Here is a 22,442-nt window from a genome sequence, read left to right as displayed (position 1 = left end):
TGTTCATTATCCTAAAACACTAGAGTCAAAACTAAAAAACACTATGATGCGTACATATTGGTGCTGCTGGTAAAGACTGAGGAGCAATTTATTGTCTATGCAAATAATGAATCTGTGGATGAAACACTAGTAGACATTAATATTCTGCACTTATGTGCCATTTAAATTTCTTACAAAAATGGCCACTCATAATTCATGAATTGACGTCAAAACCACAGATCATACGAGAAGCCGCCACTGATGAAGGGGCACTTGATGCATTAATTTTTTTTGATCGTGACAGGCCCATCAGGGCTGAACCCAGTGCAATTGATGGCATCAATCTCCATACCTGTACTAGTTTTATGGGGTGATGAGTATCCATTCACACCCGTCGATGGACCTGTTGGTAAATACTTCTCATCTCTGCCTTCTCAACTCTCAAATGTGAAGTTAATTGTATTGGAAGAAGTAGGACATTGTCCTCGTGACGACGGACCGGACTTGGTCCAGGAAAAGCTGCTTCCTTAATTGGTTGGCTGAAACATCCCATTGCTGAGGAATTTACTTTCTTATCAACAAGTTTTGATAAGCATTATATATCATTCCTATTGTAAAATGACAAACAATTCTAGTATTTACATTGTATATATCAATTCTTATTCAACTGCTTGAATATCTTTTGGCACCAAAAGGAATGCAAGAGATACTAATCCCTGACGTGTTGTAGAAGCTCCAAATTGATTCAAGAAATGTACCAAATTATTCAATAAAAAGTCTAACTTGCTTCAAAAAGTCAAATTCAGCACAATAGTAATGAACAATGATTTAGTGATCTATATTGCTCATGTTAATGATATGTGAATGAAAGGATTCAATTTTTTACAGGAAAAAGATATAGCAATCTAAAGAATAGAGAAAGGTGATTTAGTAATTTATATTGCTCATGTTAATAGGAATCAATTTTTCACCTGGAAAAAATAAAATAATCTAAATATGGATCCCTCTATGATGCTGTGAAACGACCCGCCCTGAATCCCGCTAGGCGAGTCAATCTAGTCTCATCAAAACGGACTTGATAATAATCGAATTGGTAAGGATTCTGCCGAAAATTCGGTAGAGTCTCCTTTATATATATAACACTCCCAATCTACAAATATGAATCAAACACTCCCAATATAATTCAATATACAACAAACTCCAGTGATCAACATCCTCAACCAAAATGTTGAGTTTTATATCTCCAGAGTCTCAAAAGATAATATTATAACTAATATTAATATCTCAGTTTATTCTTAATCCCAAAAGAATAATATAACAAAAGTATACAATCCCATAAGAACGAGATAATCAAGTTGTCCCAACAAAAACATCTATAACTTCTAACACCATTACGTGACCAAGACTCAAAATATATTTACAGTCACTAGGTTGGTCTGGTGTACCTGCAACCTCCTGGTAGGGGAAAAATATAATAAAAACGGGGTGAGTTTAAAACTCAGTGAGTGGATATTAGTTTTTAAAAATTAATTCTTACTTTAAAAGAAATAATCATATCATTTCCAAACACGATTTCATCAAACCATATGCGAGAAACCAGTAATAAATCATTTAACATTTAAATTAGATTACTAACCATGAAAAGCATATATATTATCGTACTAAATAATTATGGAAATCATATCACAATATCATATAGAATACAAAAATCTGAAAATCATCACCAAACAAGTACCCAGGAAAATAATCTCGTCATATCCGGACCTCAACGGACGGGCAATGACGTACTATCTGGGTACCATCACGCCCCGGAGCTACACGGATAGACAGGGAAATACCATCTCATATCTCATCATATCTGTGCATGCATAATCTAGTCCCCAAAGGACAAAAGCGCCTAAGCACACGGCCCATAGCCTCTGTGTGTACTCAGACGGGCCCCAAAGGCTTGTATCTCATTCGTATCATCTGTATCTCAATATCTGTCTGTATCTCATATCTGTGTATCTGTAATCATCATACCACATGCATATGCCCCCGAAAGGCAAAAACGCCCAAACACACGGCCCAAAGTCTCTATGTGTGTTCAAACGGGCCCCAAAGGCCTCTCATCTCATCTCATATGTATCACTGTATCTGGAGGGAATGGTACTGTCTAATGATTTCAAAAGCAATCATTTCACTCATATTCAAATACCTTTTAACGATACTTTAAATCATACCACATTTGAATCCACTTTTCTTGTCTTTAAAATACTATAATGTTTTATTCAAAGTAGATACACAAAATCATTAACCAAACATTTTAATAAAATACAAATGCGTGAATAAAATCAATTTTGAAGAAATCATTAAATCAGAACATTTAAAAAAACTTATTTCGCAAACATGCTTTACTATCATAATTAACTATGAAAATAGGTGAAAATAGGTTTTGTATTTTCCACTCACAGTGACGGTGTTCATGCTCGGTTATCGTCCACGTCTGTAGATCGGTTCTCGCTTGCGGATCCTCCTAAATCAAGGAAACGACATAATTATTTTTCGTAAATTGGAATTACGACTAAATTTATGCAATAAACTCGAAACGAACATCTATCTATAATTTACAACTCCCGTGTCGATAAAATTACTAAAATGCCCTCGAGTCCGTAAATCATTAAAGTACTCTGAAATCTTAAATCACCGAATTACCCTCGGAATTATAATTACATCCAATCCTCAATTCCAGGAATTACTAAAATATCCACAGGCTCAGAAATTACAAAATTGCCCTCGGAGTGTGAAATTACCGAAATGCCCTTGCCGGTCAACGGTCACCGGAATTTGGCCAACGCTGGCCAGGAAGCATGGGTTAGACACTTTTGGCCAAGCTGAGTTCAATGGTACCGGCAGTGAGCTCTAACGCGTGGCAACGACACTGGAATCTAGCTCGGCAGCCGTGAATTCCAACAATTGACCGGTGGTAAAATAGTGACTCCCGGTGGCTATGGATGGTCGGAAATGGAAGAGGGAGTCGTGGGGAACAAAATCTAACTGGTGGTGTCACCCAAAACCGGTGAAAATCCCAGCAGAACAAATCGAAACAGTCGCGGGTTTTCAAGCTTCGATCGCCGGCATTCCGGTTGGTTTTCTGTAGCGAGGATGGTAGGGGAACAATGGCCGGCTTCTAAGCTACAGATTGGTACCAAGCTCGGCCGAAACGGTGGCTGAAAATGGGAGATATGGTCGGGTCACATTCGTAGGTTCCGGGTCGGGTTTTCGGGTCGGGTTGACAGCTTCTCTCTCTCACTCTCTCACACACGTGTGGCTTCTGTTTTTGCTCTGTTTTTTCCAGCTTCTTTTATTTATTAATAAAATCCTTAACTACCTCATTTTTATTTTATTTTTCACATATGTTACATGCTATAATTTTTTTACAGCATCAATAGTGTAAGCAATATTAACCATTAGATTTAATCAACAATGCACATTATATTTATTAATAAATGTTTTAATTATTTTTAAAATAACATAACCGGTTAACAAAATGGCTAGACTGTTGGGAATTCTTAAAAAAACTGTTGGATCGTGGAGTTGGTAGAGGTATGAGAAATTTCAATGAACACCTATAGTTTTAAATATTCTCATATTTTTCACTCGAATAACATAATTCGTTTAATAACATAAAATTCAATAAAATATATGATTTCAATGGAATATATGAACATGCATACAAAACCCATATTCATAGGAATGTTTCATTAGACTTTTATAGTTTATCTTACCTATGTATCCTAAACCATTCATTATCAACTTTTCGTAATTTTATTAAATATAAATTTCAAGCAAAACAAGAAAGAGTGACAATATGTAATTAATTTGAAGATTTAATGTAAAACTCACAATTGCTAAAATAGTGCTTAAATTATATCTTTAATGTTATAAGATAATTTGATTATCATGTAATCAAACTAATTTCAAAATTTATTTTGAAAGCATGCAAAACTAATTTCAAAATCTATTTTGAGAGCATGCAAACGGATATAGTCTCTACTATGTGATGTTTTTATTCTAATTTATGGTCATGGAAGACAATTGGAAGATCCATATTTGTCCAATAGTGAAATATAAATAATAGCCCTTCAATTTCTCATGTGGTATATTTCATTGGCTTATTAGCTTAAAAACTATTTGCAAGTGTTAAAAATTGGACTACTGCATGAAATGTCATGTGATATATTTCATTTTACCTTAGATTAATTAAATGCCTATATATGGTTTACTTCATTAATCTAAAAATTAATTTTCACTGATATTTATATATGACATATCAATTCATAATATATCAGGTAATTACGATTTTAATTTTCCTTCTATTAATAATAGGGGTAGATAGAAGTACTCAATGTGTGTGTGTGTGTGGGTATCAATTCATATGTCTTAATGACTACAAGAAAAATCACCTCTACTAACTTAACATATGTCTTATATGTCTTTCTATTGTAGTGTTTGTAAAATATATTTTATTTGTTATGCTTTGGAGGACGTGTAGTATATTATTTTATAATTTATTTTATAATTCGTATTGTAATTTACAGAAAACGTGTTTAACATGTTTTAACTTTTATTACTGTCAAATAGATTCTGTTTAATACATTTTATAATTTAATTTAAGGTTTAGGCTCACCGAACATATATTACACTTGTACTATTAAAATGAAAATGAAAATAGGGGCTACAAAATGATATTGAATATGCCCTAAGTTACTTGGAGTGTCAGTCTAGAAATAAGTATCACCGTAAGGTTAAATTTATGGAACAACTTTTCAGGATTGTTGGTCTTCCTCCATTAGCTTATTTTAGGTCTATATTTCCATTTTTTTAATGGATGCAAGATGGTGATGATGATGAAATTGTGCTATCCGTAATGATGCACCTTCGTATTCAATAAGAATCATATGCATATTCAACAGTGAAAATATGATAACTTTGTCGTAATTTGATCATATTACAATACAATTGACTACTAAAAAATGTATTTATATTTTTTTATTACATTTTACATTAAAGTTGTAGCACATTATAAATGTAAAGCTTAATGTTTAATAACATAGCACTTCAACAAAATCAACAACTTAAGTATGATGTATGATATAGAATATTGAAATAGTTATACCTAACACTCACAGTAATTTATAAAAATTTATAGTGTTTATTTACAATATCTTTTCTAATTATATATGTATTAATATCTATCTTAAAGTCAATTTTTGGATTAGATTTTAATAAATCCATCGGGATAGATTAATAGTAACTTAATATTAAAAAAATTCATTTTACAAGTTATTTTGTTAATTATACTTATTGTAATATTTTATTTGTATCATATGATATTTATTATTATTATTATCCTATTTCTATATGTATATATATTAAGGTTATTTAAATCAAAATGTATAATAGTCATTTATGAAAACTAGGGGGTCGGTATTACCATTTATGCAACTAAGTGGATCTATATGACTATTTGAGCAAACCTTGGGATGTGTGTGGCTTTTTCTCAAATTAATATTAATTTAAAATTATAAAACAAATATTTACCAGCAATTTATAAATTACTTGCGACATTTTCATTAATTATTTAATTATCCATTACATTAAATGGACATTTGAGATTAAAATACTTAAAATTAATGGTCCACATTAATCCCACTATCAATGCTGTAAAAATACATACATTATCATAAAGATATCCTCTAAAAAAAATATAAGTTCACGGGTAGGGATGGCAAATTAGTCCATCCAAATTGAATATCTATATATCCAGTCCAATTGGATTGGGTAATATCCATCCAAAATCTTTTTAGATATGGATATGGATATTTTAAAAGATATCCAATTAGATATTGGATGAATATGGATATTTGATGGATATCCATTATCCAATTCATTTACCCGATTTTAGGTTAAACAAATTTATATCGTACAACTAAAATAAAAAAATAAAAACAAATGCCATATGTTATTGATTTTGCAAACCCTAAGATTGTCACCGCTCACCAGCCACTCGTCGCTCGTTGCTCGGCCGCTCGTCGCTCGTCGCTTCTCTTCTCTTTTCTCTCTGTCACTACGTATATGTAACTCTCTCTCTTTTTCTTCACTTGCACTCGATTCATTTTGTTAGAGGTCGTCGGTTCTTGTTTCTTTTCTACAATCGGTTGCCGACAGGTTGTATCATGGAAATTGGAGAAAAGATAAATGGGTAAGAGAAATTAGAAAGTTTGCAAATGCGAATTGAGAAAGCCTGCAAATATTTATCCCACTTTTGTGCTATTTGGCATACATTGTGTATTGTCACATCATTAACTAGGAAAAAAAATCAATAACATAGTTTTGCATGATTGAATATATTGAAGTAGTTTATGCATCCCATCATTAGCTGCAAATGATGTTGTGGTGGTCTTAGTTTTGCATGATTGAATAGATTGAAGTAGTTTATGCCTTTTCTTTAGCAATCAAGTAGTCTATGCCTTTTATTGCAGTCTGAGTCAAGTAGTCTATGCCTTTTATTGAAGTCTGAGTCATTTATCCCTGTTTTGTTATGATAAGCCTATACCAAAGGAAAGAATAGAGAAGCCAATTGGTCTATCACTGTGTGAGAATGGAGAGGTTTGATTTCTATGGTCTATCACTTGTCATAATTGAATTTATGACAATGCAATTATATAAAAAAAAAAAGACAAGGCAAAACAAACCCAGAAAAGCTAAACAATTCTGAGCTGGAACCCAAAAGTGAAGCAAAACATGTACAATGAGAGTATACACTGACTTGACTGAGTGGAATTCAGAGAGAGAGGCAGGGAGAGAGAGAGAGTGAGAAATGGTGATGTTAGTGCAGCTACAAAAAAAATGAAATGTCTTGACACTATATAAAGATTTGATTTTTACATTTGCTAGTAAAATAATAATACTACAGAGTCGTGATTGGGGATGGTACCAGCTGGTGGTGGGGGAGATGTGAGATAAAATAAAGGTTAAAAGGAAAGTAAGAGACATTGAAAAGTGTAGGTGGTTTACAATTACTATAGAAAATTACACAGTCCTCACATAAAATTTAGTGGTAGCTTCTTAAATCTGTCACATGGAAGATGACAAAGAAAAGTTTCCAATCTTCGGTTGTGATGGGCATGTGGGTGTGCAAAAATTTAATGCATTCAAAAGCCAACATATTCGTAAACGAGTTAAGTCGGAGTTAGATACTTACTTGGAAGAAGAGGATAAGACTACTCCAGACTTCGATATTTTAATGTGGTGGAAGGTGAATAGAAGTAGATATTCGATATTGTCTGAGATTGCTAGAGATTTGCTGGCTGTTTCGGTCTCTACAGTTGCTTCCGAATCTGCTTTTAGTGCGGGAGGTTGATGTTTAAGCCCACATCGTAGTAGACTTCATCCGAGTACAGTAGAGCCTTAATGTATACTCAGAATTGGATATGGGCTCAATTAAAAGGTATCAAATTCAGCTCACTTATGCACTTATTTGATTTTGATAGTATTTGTTTTCTTTATATTTTACAAGTTTTTTTTAAATTAGGTGAGATTCCTAAAGATAAGGTGATGAATGGGGAAGAAATAAATAAAGAAGTGACTGATAATGATGATGAAGAGGAGACCCAACTATGTTTTGAATAGTGTTTATTTTTCTTTTTTTGGTATGTGCTTGATGCTTATTGTGATGCTCAATTATGAATGATCATGGTCCTAAATAATACAAATTATTTAGTTGTTTAATGCTTTGCTTTAATTTGCATATTAATCATGATGATCTGGTTGGAGATTAATGATGCGTTAGAAGATTGGATATTAATGATGCGTTAGAAGAATGAACTTTTTGTATTTAATTTGAAATTAATTTGTAATTTCATGTTATAGTTTCTTTTTGTTAATTCATAGTTTTGATATTTGTTATGTTTATTATTTTTTATTTGATATTGGAATCTAATACTGGTTTTAACTATTCTATATTATTATTTTTATTATATTTTTTATTATTTTTTTATATAATAAAAATCAAATATCTATGGATATCCATAGATATCCATATCTATATGGATAAAATTCATATCCATGTCCAATATTAAATGTTGGATATGGATATGGATATATCCATTATGGATAATTATTGATTTGTATTTGGATGGATATTATCCATCCATAATTGGATATTTGCAATTCCTATTCACGGGCATCTTTAATCTTTTCCTTGCAGATCAGTTTTTTAAAGGTAAATTCTAGCCATAAGACGATACCATGTCAACTATGGAATCAAATGCACCATTCCGATTATGGAATTGGTATAGATACTTGAAAAAGTGCATACATGTTTAAGCAAATGGATTCACAGCACAAATGAGTTAGTCAAAATGACACCTATCTTATTCTTTCTTCTTTTTTTAATCAGTATACAAATATATTTTTAAAAATATATAAGATGTGATGGTGTTTTTGTTGGAGAAAAATCAGTTTTTTAAAATTTTTTATAAAACTTTTAGGATTGCTCTCATACAATATATAAGAATATGTAATCTAGAAATCGTACCTTAAAAATAATCCGATTTGGCTTTTTCCGCTGAAGTGATTTAGGCTCCCAGATCACGATCCGTCACCACCACTCCTGTTAGATCACGATCCGTTACCACCACTCCTGCTAGATCATGATCCGCCACCAAATAATCTTCCAGGCTATGACTCAAGTTTGATCTGCACTTGACGTGTGGGCGCCTTTATCACCACTAAAACAATTAGCACAAGAAAATTTTTCTCTTAAAATTAGAGAGAAAAATCTTTTTCTCTGATCTGTATAAAGTGGCTGCCTTATCTTTCTTTAGAGAAAATAAGCCTTTTTGTATCTTCCTTTAGTGAAAACCCTAGGCTCCAAATAATGAAAATCAAAAGCCACGTTACTTGTTTTTTCTATAGGGGGCCCATATTATAAAATAACATAAAGCCCCTTACATACAAGCATATTAAATGGAGCCTCCCACTAAATGATATATTTAGGCTTTTGACCTAAATAGCTAGTTATCTTGCTTATTAATCCAATAGTGGTGTAGTCAATTAAATGAGCTAACCCGGGATCATTTGGGAACATACAATAGTGTCTACAATAATTAGGCCTGTAATTAAACTAACCCAATTATTTAATTCCAAATCTACTCCACTAAAAGATTGGAATTGACCTCCATAATTGTATGCTCGAATAATAATTCATCCCAAGCCACATCAATTTCTTTACTGCATAATCATTTATACCACATCGTTAATTAAATCGATATCTCAACTGTCCAATCGATTTAATTACATCTTATTCCTTGATACTTACTGCTTTTCTCTAATGATCATTTTCAACATACTAAATATGTTGACACACTCTGGCCAGAGAATTCTATGATCAAGTGCCGAAAACCCATCAATAGATGTGTTGTAAAAATTCTATATTGTTAATCTATGACTCCAATACTCATAATTGCTCCCACCAAGATACCGGGTAATCTCAACCACAATTGTGTGTCATGCCCATTGGTAACTCAAATGGAATAACAATTATAATCATGAAATCATAACTAACTCAAGATTAAGATTACAGTAAAATCAATACCTATGAGATTTAATAAGTCTGACAGTCATTTCAATGTTAATTAAATCTCATATGTGATCCAGCTCAATATAGTCAAACTACATCAGTAAATTCATATATAATTAAGACAAATCATTCAATAAATTTACTACAGTCTAAACATAAATAGAGTGCCCAACTCTATTCATCAACTGCGAACTAAATTTGTTTAATCATAAGATAACTTGTATTTATGTTTTCTGTGAATCCATATGATGATCACATAAATACATATAATATGATTAAACGGACCTTATTCAATATATATTTATGCAATTGAAAATATCTCAAATATTTTATTAATCAGAAAATAAATTAATATGCTTTAAAAGAGCATATAATCCCAACAATCTCCCACTAGCTCTTAAAGCATATCTTGCATATTGCACATGCTCTAGGGCTCTAAGTACAGGTTATAAAGGTTTCCCACTAATGGCCATTGTAATAAGATTTGTCATTTAGGATCTAATGCCACTTGAGTATTGTCATATAACCTTTCTACACTATTCCCTTATAAGATGATACTTTCTCTCAATATGTTTTGTTTCTTGTGGTTCTTTGGTTCTTTAGATTGAGTTACGCACCACCATAATCACAAAATAGTTTAAGGGGTGCAGTTACAACAGGTACCACCTTAAGATTTTGTAGGAACTTGCGGAGCCATATAGCTTCTTTTGCAGCTTCAAATGTAGCCACAGATTCAGCTTCAGTTGTGGAGTCTGTGATATAAGATTTTCACACGCCTCCAACTAATAGCTCCACTTCTTAATGTAAACACATTGTTGGAAGTTGATTTTCTAGAATCTTTATCTGACATAAAGTCAGAATCAGTATAACCCACTGGAATGAGTTCATCACCAGAATACACAAGTATATAATTTTTAGTTCTTTTCATATACTTTATTATATGCTTGACCACAGTCCAGTGTTCAGATCCAGGATTAGATTGATATCTACTAGTCATCTCTACCGCAAAATAGATGTCTGGCTGAGTGCAAAGCATGGCATACATAAGACTTCCCACAGCTTCTGCATAGGGAACTCGTCTCATTCTCTCTATCTCTTCAGATGTTTTAGGTGATTGATCCTTAGAGAATGTAATTCCATGTATGAATGATAATAAACCAGTCTTGAAATTTTTCATGCTACATGTAGCCAATATCTTTTCGATATAGACAGCTTTAGACAAGACTAAAGTTTTATTCTTCTGGTCTCGTAGTAACTTGATACCAAGAATATAACTTGCCTCTCCCAGGTCTTTCATATCAAATTATTTTGCTAACCAACTCTCTATTGTAGTCAATACTCCTATATCGTTTCCAATTAGAAGAATATCGTCTACATAAAGAATTAGGAAGGCTACATATTTTCTCTGAATTTTTTTTTGTACACACATGGTTCATCAATGTTTTGAATGAATCCAAACGATTTAATTGCTTGATCAAATCTGATGTTCTATGACCGGGATGCTTGTTTCAATTCATAAATGGATCTCTACAACTTACATACCATGTGTTCTTGGCCTTTTTGTATGAATCCATCCAGTTGCTGCATGTAGATGTCTTCTTCAAGATGCCGGTTAGAAAGGCAGTCTTGACATCCATTTGCAAATTTCATAATCTAGCACTGTAGCAATGGAGAGCAGAATCCTGATGGATTTAAGCATAGCGACCGGAGAAAAGGTTTCCTCATAATCTATTTCTCTTTCTGAGTAAAACTCTTTGGCTACTAATCTTGTTTTAAATGTTTCCACCCTTCCGTTTACTCCTTTTTTTCTCTTGTATATTCACTTGCACCTTATAGGTTTTACCCCATTTGGTGCCTCTACAAGTTCCCAGACTTTATTGGAATATATAGATTCCATTTCTTGATTCATGACCTTTTTTCAAAATTCAACATCTCTGTCTATTAGAGTTTCGTTGTAGCTAGTGGGATCTTATACATGTTCAACAGAAATCGCCGTATAGATTTCTCTCAATAACATGTATCTCGCAGGTAACCTAGTTACCCTCCCACTACGACGAGATTCTAAAAGTGATGGTTGTTCAGGGATAATCCTGTGTTGATCAGCTGGTTGCTGCTGTTCTTCCTGTTCTATAACAGGTGTTGAAAGCTGAGCATCAACCTGATCTCTTTTATTTCTCTAGTTTTACCTTACTCTTAGGTTATAAGTCATTATATAGTCTTCCTCAAAGAAAGTAAAGAATATGTCTATAAATACATTCCTATCTTGAGGACTATAATTCAGACTTTCCCTTATTCCTTTAAGATACCTAAAACATGCAAGCTTCTGAACACGAATCCATCTTCTCTACCTCTGATTCTAGTACAAATACTAGTAAACTTCAAATTTGAATGTGTCTCAAACTATGTTTGTGACTTTTTCATAATTTCTTAGAGTATTAGACACCGAGATAGACGAAACTAAGTTCAATAAACTTTGTAGTTTTAAATACTAATATCTGGAATCAAAAAGGTAAATGATAAATGACTTAGTATATATCTTGTCTTATCCAAAAGAATCTTGTTTCTCCATTTAATTACACTGTTGTATCATAGTGTTCTTTGACAACCAAATAGAGCTTGAATTCTCCATAGAGATATTCTTTGTTTCGATCATATCGAAGTTCTTTTATATTCCTGTCTAATTGCTTCTGTCTTATCCACGTACTCTTTTGAATTTCAAAAGCAATGGAATCATGACGCATTTAGACAAACATAAATAAAATGAATATTCATCAACAAGATTGATAGAATACTTATAACCTCTTATAACATGTAAATTGATTAGTCCGTATACATTTGTATGCGCTAAATCATCCAATACAATGTTATGCTTTTAGCTCAAAAAGAGCATCCTCGTCATATTACTTTTCTAAATAAGATTTATAGAGTTATAATGATCAATCTTAATAGGCCAACAAGTCTATCATTAATCATTTTCTTAAAATCTTATTATAGTTTATATGACTTAAGCATAAATATCAGAGGTGATTTTGGTTAGAAGAAACATTTTTTTTCTTAGATAAATGCATATACTCTTTATCATTATATCTTGCTTTGAATAGATCAATGGACTTATATGATATAAATTGTCTTTATAAATAACCAAAATAAGTAATAAACAGAGGATCCAAAAATAACAGTGTACTCTTGTTTATTAAAACAAGCCACCGAAATTAAATTCCTTTAATATTTGGAAAAATAAAGACAAATATCAAAACTAAAGTCTTGTGAAATTGATCTAGCCTTTCAATTGATATAAACTAGCATGTCCTCAACTGCTGTTTGAAGCTTTCTTCACTTAATCTCTTGGTTTCCTGAAAATCAAATAAATGAATTTCAAATAAGATTAGTTATCTCAGAATATACTATTGCATGAATCAATAGAAATATGAACTAATTAGGAAGCTTAAAGATTTCCTATACCTGATTTTAATAATCTTAGGACAATCTTTCTTCCAGTGACCCTTCTGTCCACATTTGTAACACTTGCCTCTTGGCTTGCCATTTCTTTTAGTGGATAGTTTGCTAATCCCAACTCTTTCTTGCTTATTCGTGTCTTTTGACTTAAGGCTTGAAGAGAATCCTTTTCCAGGAAGTTTTCTACTATGATAAAATTCTTCTATAGCTTGTAGTTCGTGCATTAATTCAATTAAGGTCATATCTTTATTGTGTAAGATATAGCTGACCTTAAACTCTCTGAATGTATCAGGCAAAGATTCAATCACCATACTAATCTTTGTTTTATCATCGAGTTGAACACCATGAATCTCTACTTCATTCAAATAGTCCATCATTTTGAGCACATGATCACGAACCCTTGTGCCCTCTTCCATCTTAGTATCTGTAATACGTTTTAATGCTGCTTCTCTGGCAAAATGAGTATTTTGCCCAAACATCTGATGAAGACTAGCCATTATTTCAGTGGCTGTTTCCATGCTCCGATGTTTCTTATGCAGTTCCACAGAAATCGAAGCCAATATATAGCGCTTAGCCATTTTGTTAGCTTCGCACCATTTCTCATAAGGCTCCCTCTGATTTGTATAATCGTATAATGATGGTTTTGGAGGGCATGGCTGGGTCAACACATATTTGCAGCCTTTAGCAGTGAGAATATTAAATAGATTGCGTTTCCAATCTAAATATTTTTCGCCAGTGAGTTTATTTTTAACAAGGATAATTAATCATGGGTTGATGGAAGACATTTTCTGAAAAAACAAATAGACATGCATAAATACTTTGAAATAATATTCACAATAAATGACAAAAATGCAAAAAACCATAAATGCATTTTAATTTCTTGTAACGATAATCTAGTACTGCTTTGACAAGCTATCCGTTGGGGAAGTCATGTCTACACTTACTAGACCCAATTATCCATTGGATTATTTACTTTCATATAGAGACATGATAAATAGTTATCGTTATCCTTTTGGACCTAAATTTGTTAACAGAGCTTCATTGGGAAGGTTAATAACAAATTTTAGTTGAGTGTATAATCATTGTTTCAATCTACGCATTTTTAATATCAATAATCACCGTTGGGGTGAACAATTGATTGAAAAATATTTCAATTTTATCTTTAAATAAGTTCATCAAATAAAATATCTAATATATATACCCTCTGTAGGGAGCATCACCGTATCATGAAGTCGGGGTATATATATAATTTTATTATTAAACTAACAATGGAGCCCGTGAGAAAAAATTATCTTGAATTTTCCCTCTCCCACTCAATATTTTAAAATTGATTTTTCCTTTTTAAAAAATACATATTGTTAATTGCATGCTTCCTATAATATTATCTAGATGATATCCAATATTATTAAGCATACGCAAATTACAAACAATATAACGAGATTCATAATATATGAATGATATGTATCATTATACATAGAGTGGCACTACCTATTCTATATGACATGTTATCATGGCATGTTATCATCCAAAACATAACACATAGAAAAACAATTAAATAGTCTTAATTCATGGCTTTCCTAAAATGAAAAAATACATTAACCCTAAGCCTAATCTTCATTGGGCTTCTTGTCAATGTTCATCTTTTCATAGGTTTGTCTTTCTTAATGGACTAGGGGAATTAGGCTTTTAAATTTATTGTTGGTCCAATTTGAATTTTGAAAGGAAATAAATAAATAATTCAATTTTTTTATTAGAATAAAATTTTTGGACCAAAAATAAATTTAATGTGTTCAATTTTATCTATGTATTTTAATCCATTAAGCCCAATTGAAATTGGGCCTAAAACTAGGATTCATTAAGTCCAAAATTGTTTTAGACTTCAATGCAAAAAATTGAAACTTGTCAGCCTATGGAACTATAGGGACCTCAATGATAAAAACCATTGAAACCCTAAACCCATCATTTTCTCTCCCCAGCCGCCATCACCACAAAGGGCAGCCACTGTTCACGCATCTCCGATGCCGATTTGATCATCACCGCCGCGCAGGAAAGCTACCAAATGACATCCTCCGATAGCAGCAACCGCCTGCAAGTTTCCAGCCCCCGCGCACGCGCTCGAGTTGCTGGTCGCGCGCGCTGCAGCTGCTGCTTGTGCAGCGCGCACTGCTGGCAGCGTGTGCTACTAGCCGCGCGCTGCTGGCCGCTGCGTGTGCAGCGTGCACCGCAGGTTGCCGCTGAAATTTTTGGCCTTCATTCTTTGATCAGTCGTTGCGTGATAATTCTCCAACGATTTACAAATTTCCTCGGACAATTTTGGCTTACAAAAATTCTATAATAGTAAAATAAATCAAGAGGGAAACATGGTGATAAAAAAACCACCTCTCTTGTTACAGATCCAAAAATAAATACAACAGAGAATCTAACTATTAATTAAGATAAACCAAAACATGTTTTGTTCATATATTAAACAAATAATATATATCTGAATAAATTGTGTCACTCTAATGCATAAATTTCAAGATTGATTTCATACAATATTCTTATATATTAATATGAGATGGCTCTGATGCCAATTGTTGGAGACAAATCAATTTTTTAAAAATTTTTATAAAACTTTTAGGATCGCTCTCATACAATATATAAAAATATGTAATCTAGAAAGCGTACCTTAAAAATAATCCGATTTGGCTTTTTTCGCTGAAGTGATTTAGGCTCTCAGATCATGATCCGTCACCACAACTCCTGTTAGATCACGATCCGTTATCACCACTCCTGCTAGATCATGATCCACCACCAAATAATCTTCCAGGCTATGACTCAAGTTTGATCTGCACTTGACGTGTGGGCGCCTTTATCACCACTAAAGCAACTAGCACGAGAAACTTTTCCTCTCAAAATTAGAGAGAAAAATCTTTTTCTCTGATCTATATAAAGTGGCTGTCTTATCTTTCTTTAGAGAAAATAAGTCTTTTTATATCTTCCTTTAGTGAAACCCTAGGCTCCATATAATGAAAATCAAAAGCCACGTTACTTGCTTTTTCTATAGGGGGTAGGGGTGGGCAAATCGGGTTTCTGTTCGGGTTGTTCGAGTTTCGGTTTGGGTTGCAACCCGATCGGGTTGGAGAATTCAACCCATTTGGGTTCAAAATGCAAACCTAAACCAAACCAAACCAAACTGAAATTATTTCGGTTCGGTTCGGTTCGGTTTGGGTTAACATTTCGGATTGGTTCGGTTTGAAAATTCGAGTCTCAATTTCGGTTTGGGTTCAATTCGGGTTACAACAGTTCCATTCTCTAAGAATTACCAATAACCAGCCACTCATAGTTCCAAAATCTCAAACCCTAGGTCAGATCAATGAAGAATAAAACAAATATGAACTACATCCTCAACATTTCAACAACTCTTGATTGTTTATTTTTCAATTTACAGTCTCTAGATGTCCTTGCACTACCATGTCCGATTGAGTTCCAAAATAAAAATAGCCAATATGATCCCAAAAAACATTACTGAATTAAATTAACAATCTCCTCCGTCTTATTCATCACCAAATCACAAACATACCCTTAAGGTCATCACCTTGTGCGGCTAAGACAGCGAATGAAGGAGAAGGTAACGAGCCAGCGACTGCAGTAGCTGGATCGAAACTGACCAGCAGTGCACCTGAACGAAATTGACAGCAGCTCAAGGAATAGCTAGAAGCTGCAACCCCGGTGCACGTTAATGGAACTGACAACAGTGGCTTCGTGTGGCTGTGTGTGAGTAAGATTCACTGTGTCTATCCTCTGTAGTGCGTTGGGCTTGCCGATTTAGGGTTGCGCGTGGCTGCACCAGGAGGCATGGAGCAGAAGAAGGGGTTGTGTGTGGCTGCTGCAGGCGGCGTGGAGCAGAAGAGGAATTTAGGATTTAGGGATTTTGTTTAATCTTCTAATTTGTCGTTCTTTCCTTTCATACATATATACATTTTTTTTATATTTTTTACTGTTAACCCGATCGGGTTCTAACTTTGAACCCATTCGGATTTTAAAGGCCAACCCGAACCGAACTAAACCCGAAATAAACTTCGGGTTCGGTTTGGTTCGGGTTGACCCGATCTGAATGCCCATCCCTAATAGGGGGCCCATCTTGTAAAATAACATAAAGTCCCTTACATACAAGCATATTAAATGGAGCCTCCCATTAAATGATATATTTAGGCTTTTGACCCAAATAGCTAGTTATCTTTCTTATTAATCCAATAGTGGTGCAGTTAATTAAATGAGCTAACTCAGGGATCATTTGAGAACATACAATAGTGGCTGCAATAATTAGGCATGTAATTAAACTAACCCAATTATTTAATTCCAAATCTACTTCACTAAAAGATTGGAACTGACCTCCATAATTGTATGCTCGAATAATAGTTCATCCCAAGCCACATCAATTTCTTTACTGCATAATCTTTTGTACCACATAGTTAATTAAATCGATATCTCAACTGTCTAATCGATTTAATTACATCTTATTCCTTGATATTTACTGGTTTTCTCTAATGATCATTTTCAACATACTAAATCTGTTGACACACTCTGACCAGAGAATTCTATGATCAAGTGCCGAAAACCCATCAAGAGATGTGTTGTACAAATTCTATATTGTTAATCCATAACTCCAATACTCATAATTGCTCCCACCAAGATACCGGGTAATCTTGACCACAATTGTGTGTCGTGCCCATTGGTAACTCAAATGGAATAACAATTTTAATCATGAAATCATAACTAACTTAAGATTAAGATTACAGTAAAATCAATGCCTATCAGATTTAGTAACTCTGACAGTCATTTCAAGGTTAATTAAATCTCATATGTGATCCAGCTCAATGTAGTCAAACTACATCAGTAAATTCATATATAATTAAGACAAATCATTCAATGAATTTACTACAATCTAAACATAAATAGAGCGCCCAACACTATTTATCAACTGTGAACTAAATTTATTTAATCATAAGATAACTTGTATTTATGTTTTCTGTGAATCCATATGATGATCACATAAATACATATAATATGATTAAACGAACCTTATTCAATATATATTTATGCAATTGAAAATATCTCCAATATTTTATTAATAAAAAAATAAATTAATATGCTTTAAAAGAGCATATAATCCCAACAGTTTTGACTGTTCTCTTTTTATGGCTTTTGCTTCCCAATGATGAAACTTCCCATACACAACAATTCAAATTTAAGAAAGTAGAAAATTTTCAAATGTGATTGTGTTATATACATAAGAGTTGATATAGTGCGCCAATGGGGTGAGTGACATGTTTTCATTGATAGAGATATGGGCCCACAACATAGCTCTACAAATAAGAACTTGTTGCACGTCATGAAATATCTCACATCACTAGCAAGTGAGTTTTTTTTTACTAGTTTATAAGTCACATACTCTCCTAACTAAGTAGATGTGTTTTGGGTTACAAAGCTCAATAACAAAATCGTCATGGGTTGCGTGTGCAAAGCAGGAAATACGGCAATAATTTTAATTTTACAATATACATCATGTGCTCTTCATACAACATACTCTTCATCTAATAAGGTAAAGTTCAATGCTCTAGTGTGAATATGTGTCACATGCATCAAATCCCTTGAAAGTTATTGCATAAATGTTTTGTTCCAAGAACTGATTTTGACATTATTTCCTATTATTAATAGTGATTAGAAAAAAGAAAGCAAAAAAAAAAAATACATTCATGAAAATCTCAGTCTTCTTCGTTACAGTTGAAACATGTGCTTGGATCGTCCATTGAATTCGTAGAATCTGGGAGGCAAACTAAATGGATCCCATATTTTTTCACCCCGCAGCACTCACACTTCAAAGGCGGAAAAACATTAAAGTGGACTGCCTCAGGAATGGAATTGGTTTTCCAATAACCATTAAAATCCTCTTCACAGAACAAATAATTTTGACCCTCCTAATCTGTCAAGCATGTTATCTTTATCGAGAAATAGGAAAACGATATCATACCGTAATCTTATTGATGGCTCGACTATCTATGCATATCCTCCAGCTTCCATCTTTCTTTAGAGTCAGGAGTGTGGGTACAGTTACATGGCTCATACTTTCTTGAACCAGGCCTTTCTTGAGAAGATCCTCAACTTGTTCATGCAGAATCTCATATTCTTTAGGACTCATGCGGTAGTGTAGTAAGTTTGGTAAGTTTGCTCAAGGAATAAGATCAATGTGGTGCTGGATATCTCTAAGCGAAGGTAATCCAATTGGTAATTCATCGGGAACAATATCAGTGAATTCTACCAATAAAGGTTGAATTGAATCTGGTACACTTTGTGAGATAAGAACATCTTTAGGCACCAAAAGAAGGTTGTTCCTGGTCTTTGAGCATGTTGGAGTGTTAGAATGCTTTATTGGGGCAAGAATAAACTTCATGTTGTCTTTATAAAATGTATAAGTATTATTTTTGCCATTATGCACTGTATTTAAATCAAATTGCCAAGGATGACCAAATAACATATGACAAGCATCCATATCAACAACATCACACATTACCTCGTCTTTTATACTTACTGATAGAGAAAGGAACACGACACTGTTCGGTCACTTTTGTCTCGCTGACTTTTTTAATCCATCTAATGCGGTACGGAAATGGGTGTGGTTGAGTTGGTAATTACAATTTATCTACCATGGTCTTGGATACTATGTTCTCACTATTTTCACTATCAATGATAAGATCACATACCCGTTGGTTGACCGTACACCGTGTTTTGAAGATGTTATGTCGTTGAATGCTCTCATCTTTCTTCGGGGTATACATTAGTCGTCTTATTACTAATGATACTCCTTCATCTTCATAGGTGAATTCCTTTAATGCGTCTTCTTTTTCATACTCATCATCCTCTGGATACTCCTCTTCTTCAACGTCATCATCATGTGTGGCCAAGTTGACCAGTTTACTTTGTCGACACTGATTAGAGTAATGACCCGTCTGACCACAACGATAACATTTGTTTCCCCTTAGGACTGCATAGGGATTGGTTGATTTGGATTTGTTCACTGGTTCATTTTGTAATCGTCTCGCCGGTTGGTTTTGGGAGAAATTTGGCCTAGGTATTTCTTCATGTGGTCTGGTTATTGTCTTTCGTTTATTCCAGTCAAGCTTTTGTGGTGGTGTAGAAGATTGTGAAGAAACCTGAATACTGTCAATTTGTTTCAGTATATTTTTTCATTCATAAAGTTATAGAGGTATTGTATACATTTATAGAGAGATTTGCTACGCTATTTTTGGGCTATACAGATTTTTAGTGCTAGAATATTCCTGAAATCTCTCTGATTTGGTTAACTCCTATAATCTCTCTGATTTATCTCTTAATTTACAACTCACGCCAACACTCCCCCTCAAGTGGAAGCATCCAAATCTTCAATGCGCAACTTGTCTAGTGAGTTGTAAAACTCTCTGCTTGATACGGCCTTTGTAAGAATATCCGCTAGTTGATCTTCGGACTTCACAAATGGAAACTGAATTATTTCAGCTTCGAGATTTTCTCTAATAAAATGTCTATCAATCTCCACGTGTTTAGTGCGATCATGTTGGATAGGATTATGAGCAATAGTAATCGCTGCTTTGTTATCACAAAAGAGGTCCATTTCACTAATAGGTGCAAAGCCAATTTCTGTTAGAAGTCTTCTCAGCCATAGAAGTTCACAAAGTCCTTTAGCCATTCCACGGAACTCTGCTTCAGCACTTGACAGTGCCACCATCTTTTGCTTCTTACTCCTCCATGTAACAAGATTTCCCCCAACAAACATGAAGTAGCCTGAGGTGGATCTTCTGTCTATGGTGTTCCCTGCCTAATCTGCGTCTGTATAACCATTAATTCTGAGGTGGTTATTCTTTGCAAACATAAGTCCTTTTCCTGGGGAGGATTTTAAGTATCGCAAAATCTGTATTACTGCTTCCATATGATCCTTACTCGGTTGGTGCATAAATTGGCTTACAACACTCACTGCATAAGCAATATCAGGACGGGTATGCGAGAGGTAAATCAGTTTCCCAACTAACCTCTGGTATCTTCCTTTATCAGTTGGCACTTGATTTAGATGTTCTCCGAGCCTGTGATTCTGAACAATTGGAGTGTCTGCTGGCTTACACTCCAGCATTCCAACCTCACAAAGTAAGTCTAGTATATATTTTTGCTGAGATAAGAATATACCTTTCTTTGATCTAGCAACTTCTATTCCTAGGAAATATTTAAGTCCTCCTAGATTTTTCATCTCAAATTCGGTTGCCAATTGTTTCTGAAGTTTATCCATTTCCTCTGCATCATCCCCTGTAATGATCATGTCATCAACATATACAATTAAAGCTGTTACCTTGCCCCGTTGATGCTTTAAAAATAATGTATGATCTGAATTGCTTTGGCAGAAGCCATACTTCTTCATTGCTTGACTGAACCGTCCAAACCATGCTCGAGATGATTGTTTCAGTCCATACAATGCACGCTGCAACTTGCATACTACTTCAGTTTTTGAAGATGTTGTGTAACCTGGAGGAGTGTCCATGTAGACTTCCTCTTAAAGATCGCCATGGAGAAAGGCGTTCTTTACATCCAACTGATGTAATGGCCAATCAAGGTTGGCTGCGAGTGATAGCAAAACCCTGACTGTATTTAGTTTAGCCACTGGTGAAAAAGTTTCTTGGTAATCTACACCATATGTCTGGGTGTATCCTTTTGCAACTAGCCTCGCCTTATATCGTTCTATAGATCCATCTGCCTTATGTTTAACTGAGAAGACCCACCTGCACCCGACTGTCTTCTTCCCTTGGGGTAGTGGGACCAAGGTCCATGTTTGATTCTTTAGTAGTGCCCCTATTTCTTCCTCTATTGCTTTAGTCCACTTAGGATCCATTAATGCCTCCTGAACTGTAGTAGGAATATGGCATGCAGAGAGCTCCTGTGAAAAACTCTTGAGTGGCTCAGGCAATTTTTCAGTGGAAACATAGTTGGCAATTGGATACCTCGACCTTCTTTCCTCCATTTCTGGGGAGTATCTATTTGGTGGTTTGCCCCGGTTTTGCCTGAAAGGTAAGTTATACCCAGTATCTATAGCATTGATAATTGAGGGTGTGCCAATATTACTTACCTCAGGAATATTCTCAGGAGATGGGCTTACAGCGACCAAGAGGGGGGATTCTTCTTCTTCGAATGGTATAGGCTCAGCTGCCAAAGGTTCTTCTTCAGATGGTACAGGCTCAGCTGCCAGAGGTTCTTCTTCTGATGGTGTGTCATTCTGATCCTCAAACCACTCAAAGGTTAGCCACTTCAGCTCTTCATCTAGTGTCTCCCCCTGAAGAGGAGTAGTGGATACCGAGGAAGGTAA

General features: G+C 34.2%; 1 long non-coding RNA gene and 1 pseudogene across 1 annotated transcript; both read right to left on the bottom strand.

Moving 5' to 3' along the window:
- The window catches only part of LOC112099741, a 42,888-nt pseudogene that overhangs the window by 4,426 nt on the left and 16,020 nt on the right, over nt 1–22,442 (bottom strand).
- LOC112100229 lies at nt 1,407–3,293 on the bottom strand. Its single transcript, XR_002906540.1, has 3 exons — nt 2,772–3,293; nt 2,431–2,494; nt 1,407–1,434 (listed from the first exon to the last, which is right to left on the bottom strand). It is a non-coding gene; the product is annotated as an uncharacterized LOC112100229 (long non-coding RNA).

The sequence above is a fragment of the Citrus clementina genome, unplaced genomic scaffold (assembly GCF_000493195.1).
Source record: "Citrus clementina cultivar Clemenules unplaced genomic scaffold, Citrus_clementina_v1.0 scaffold_3, whole genome shotgun sequence".
Classification (NCBI taxonomy): Eukaryota; Viridiplantae; Streptophyta; class Magnoliopsida; order Sapindales; family Rutaceae; genus Citrus; species Citrus x clementina.
Note: the sequence above shows the minus strand (reverse complement) of the source record. Positions and strands in the feature narration are given on the sequence as shown.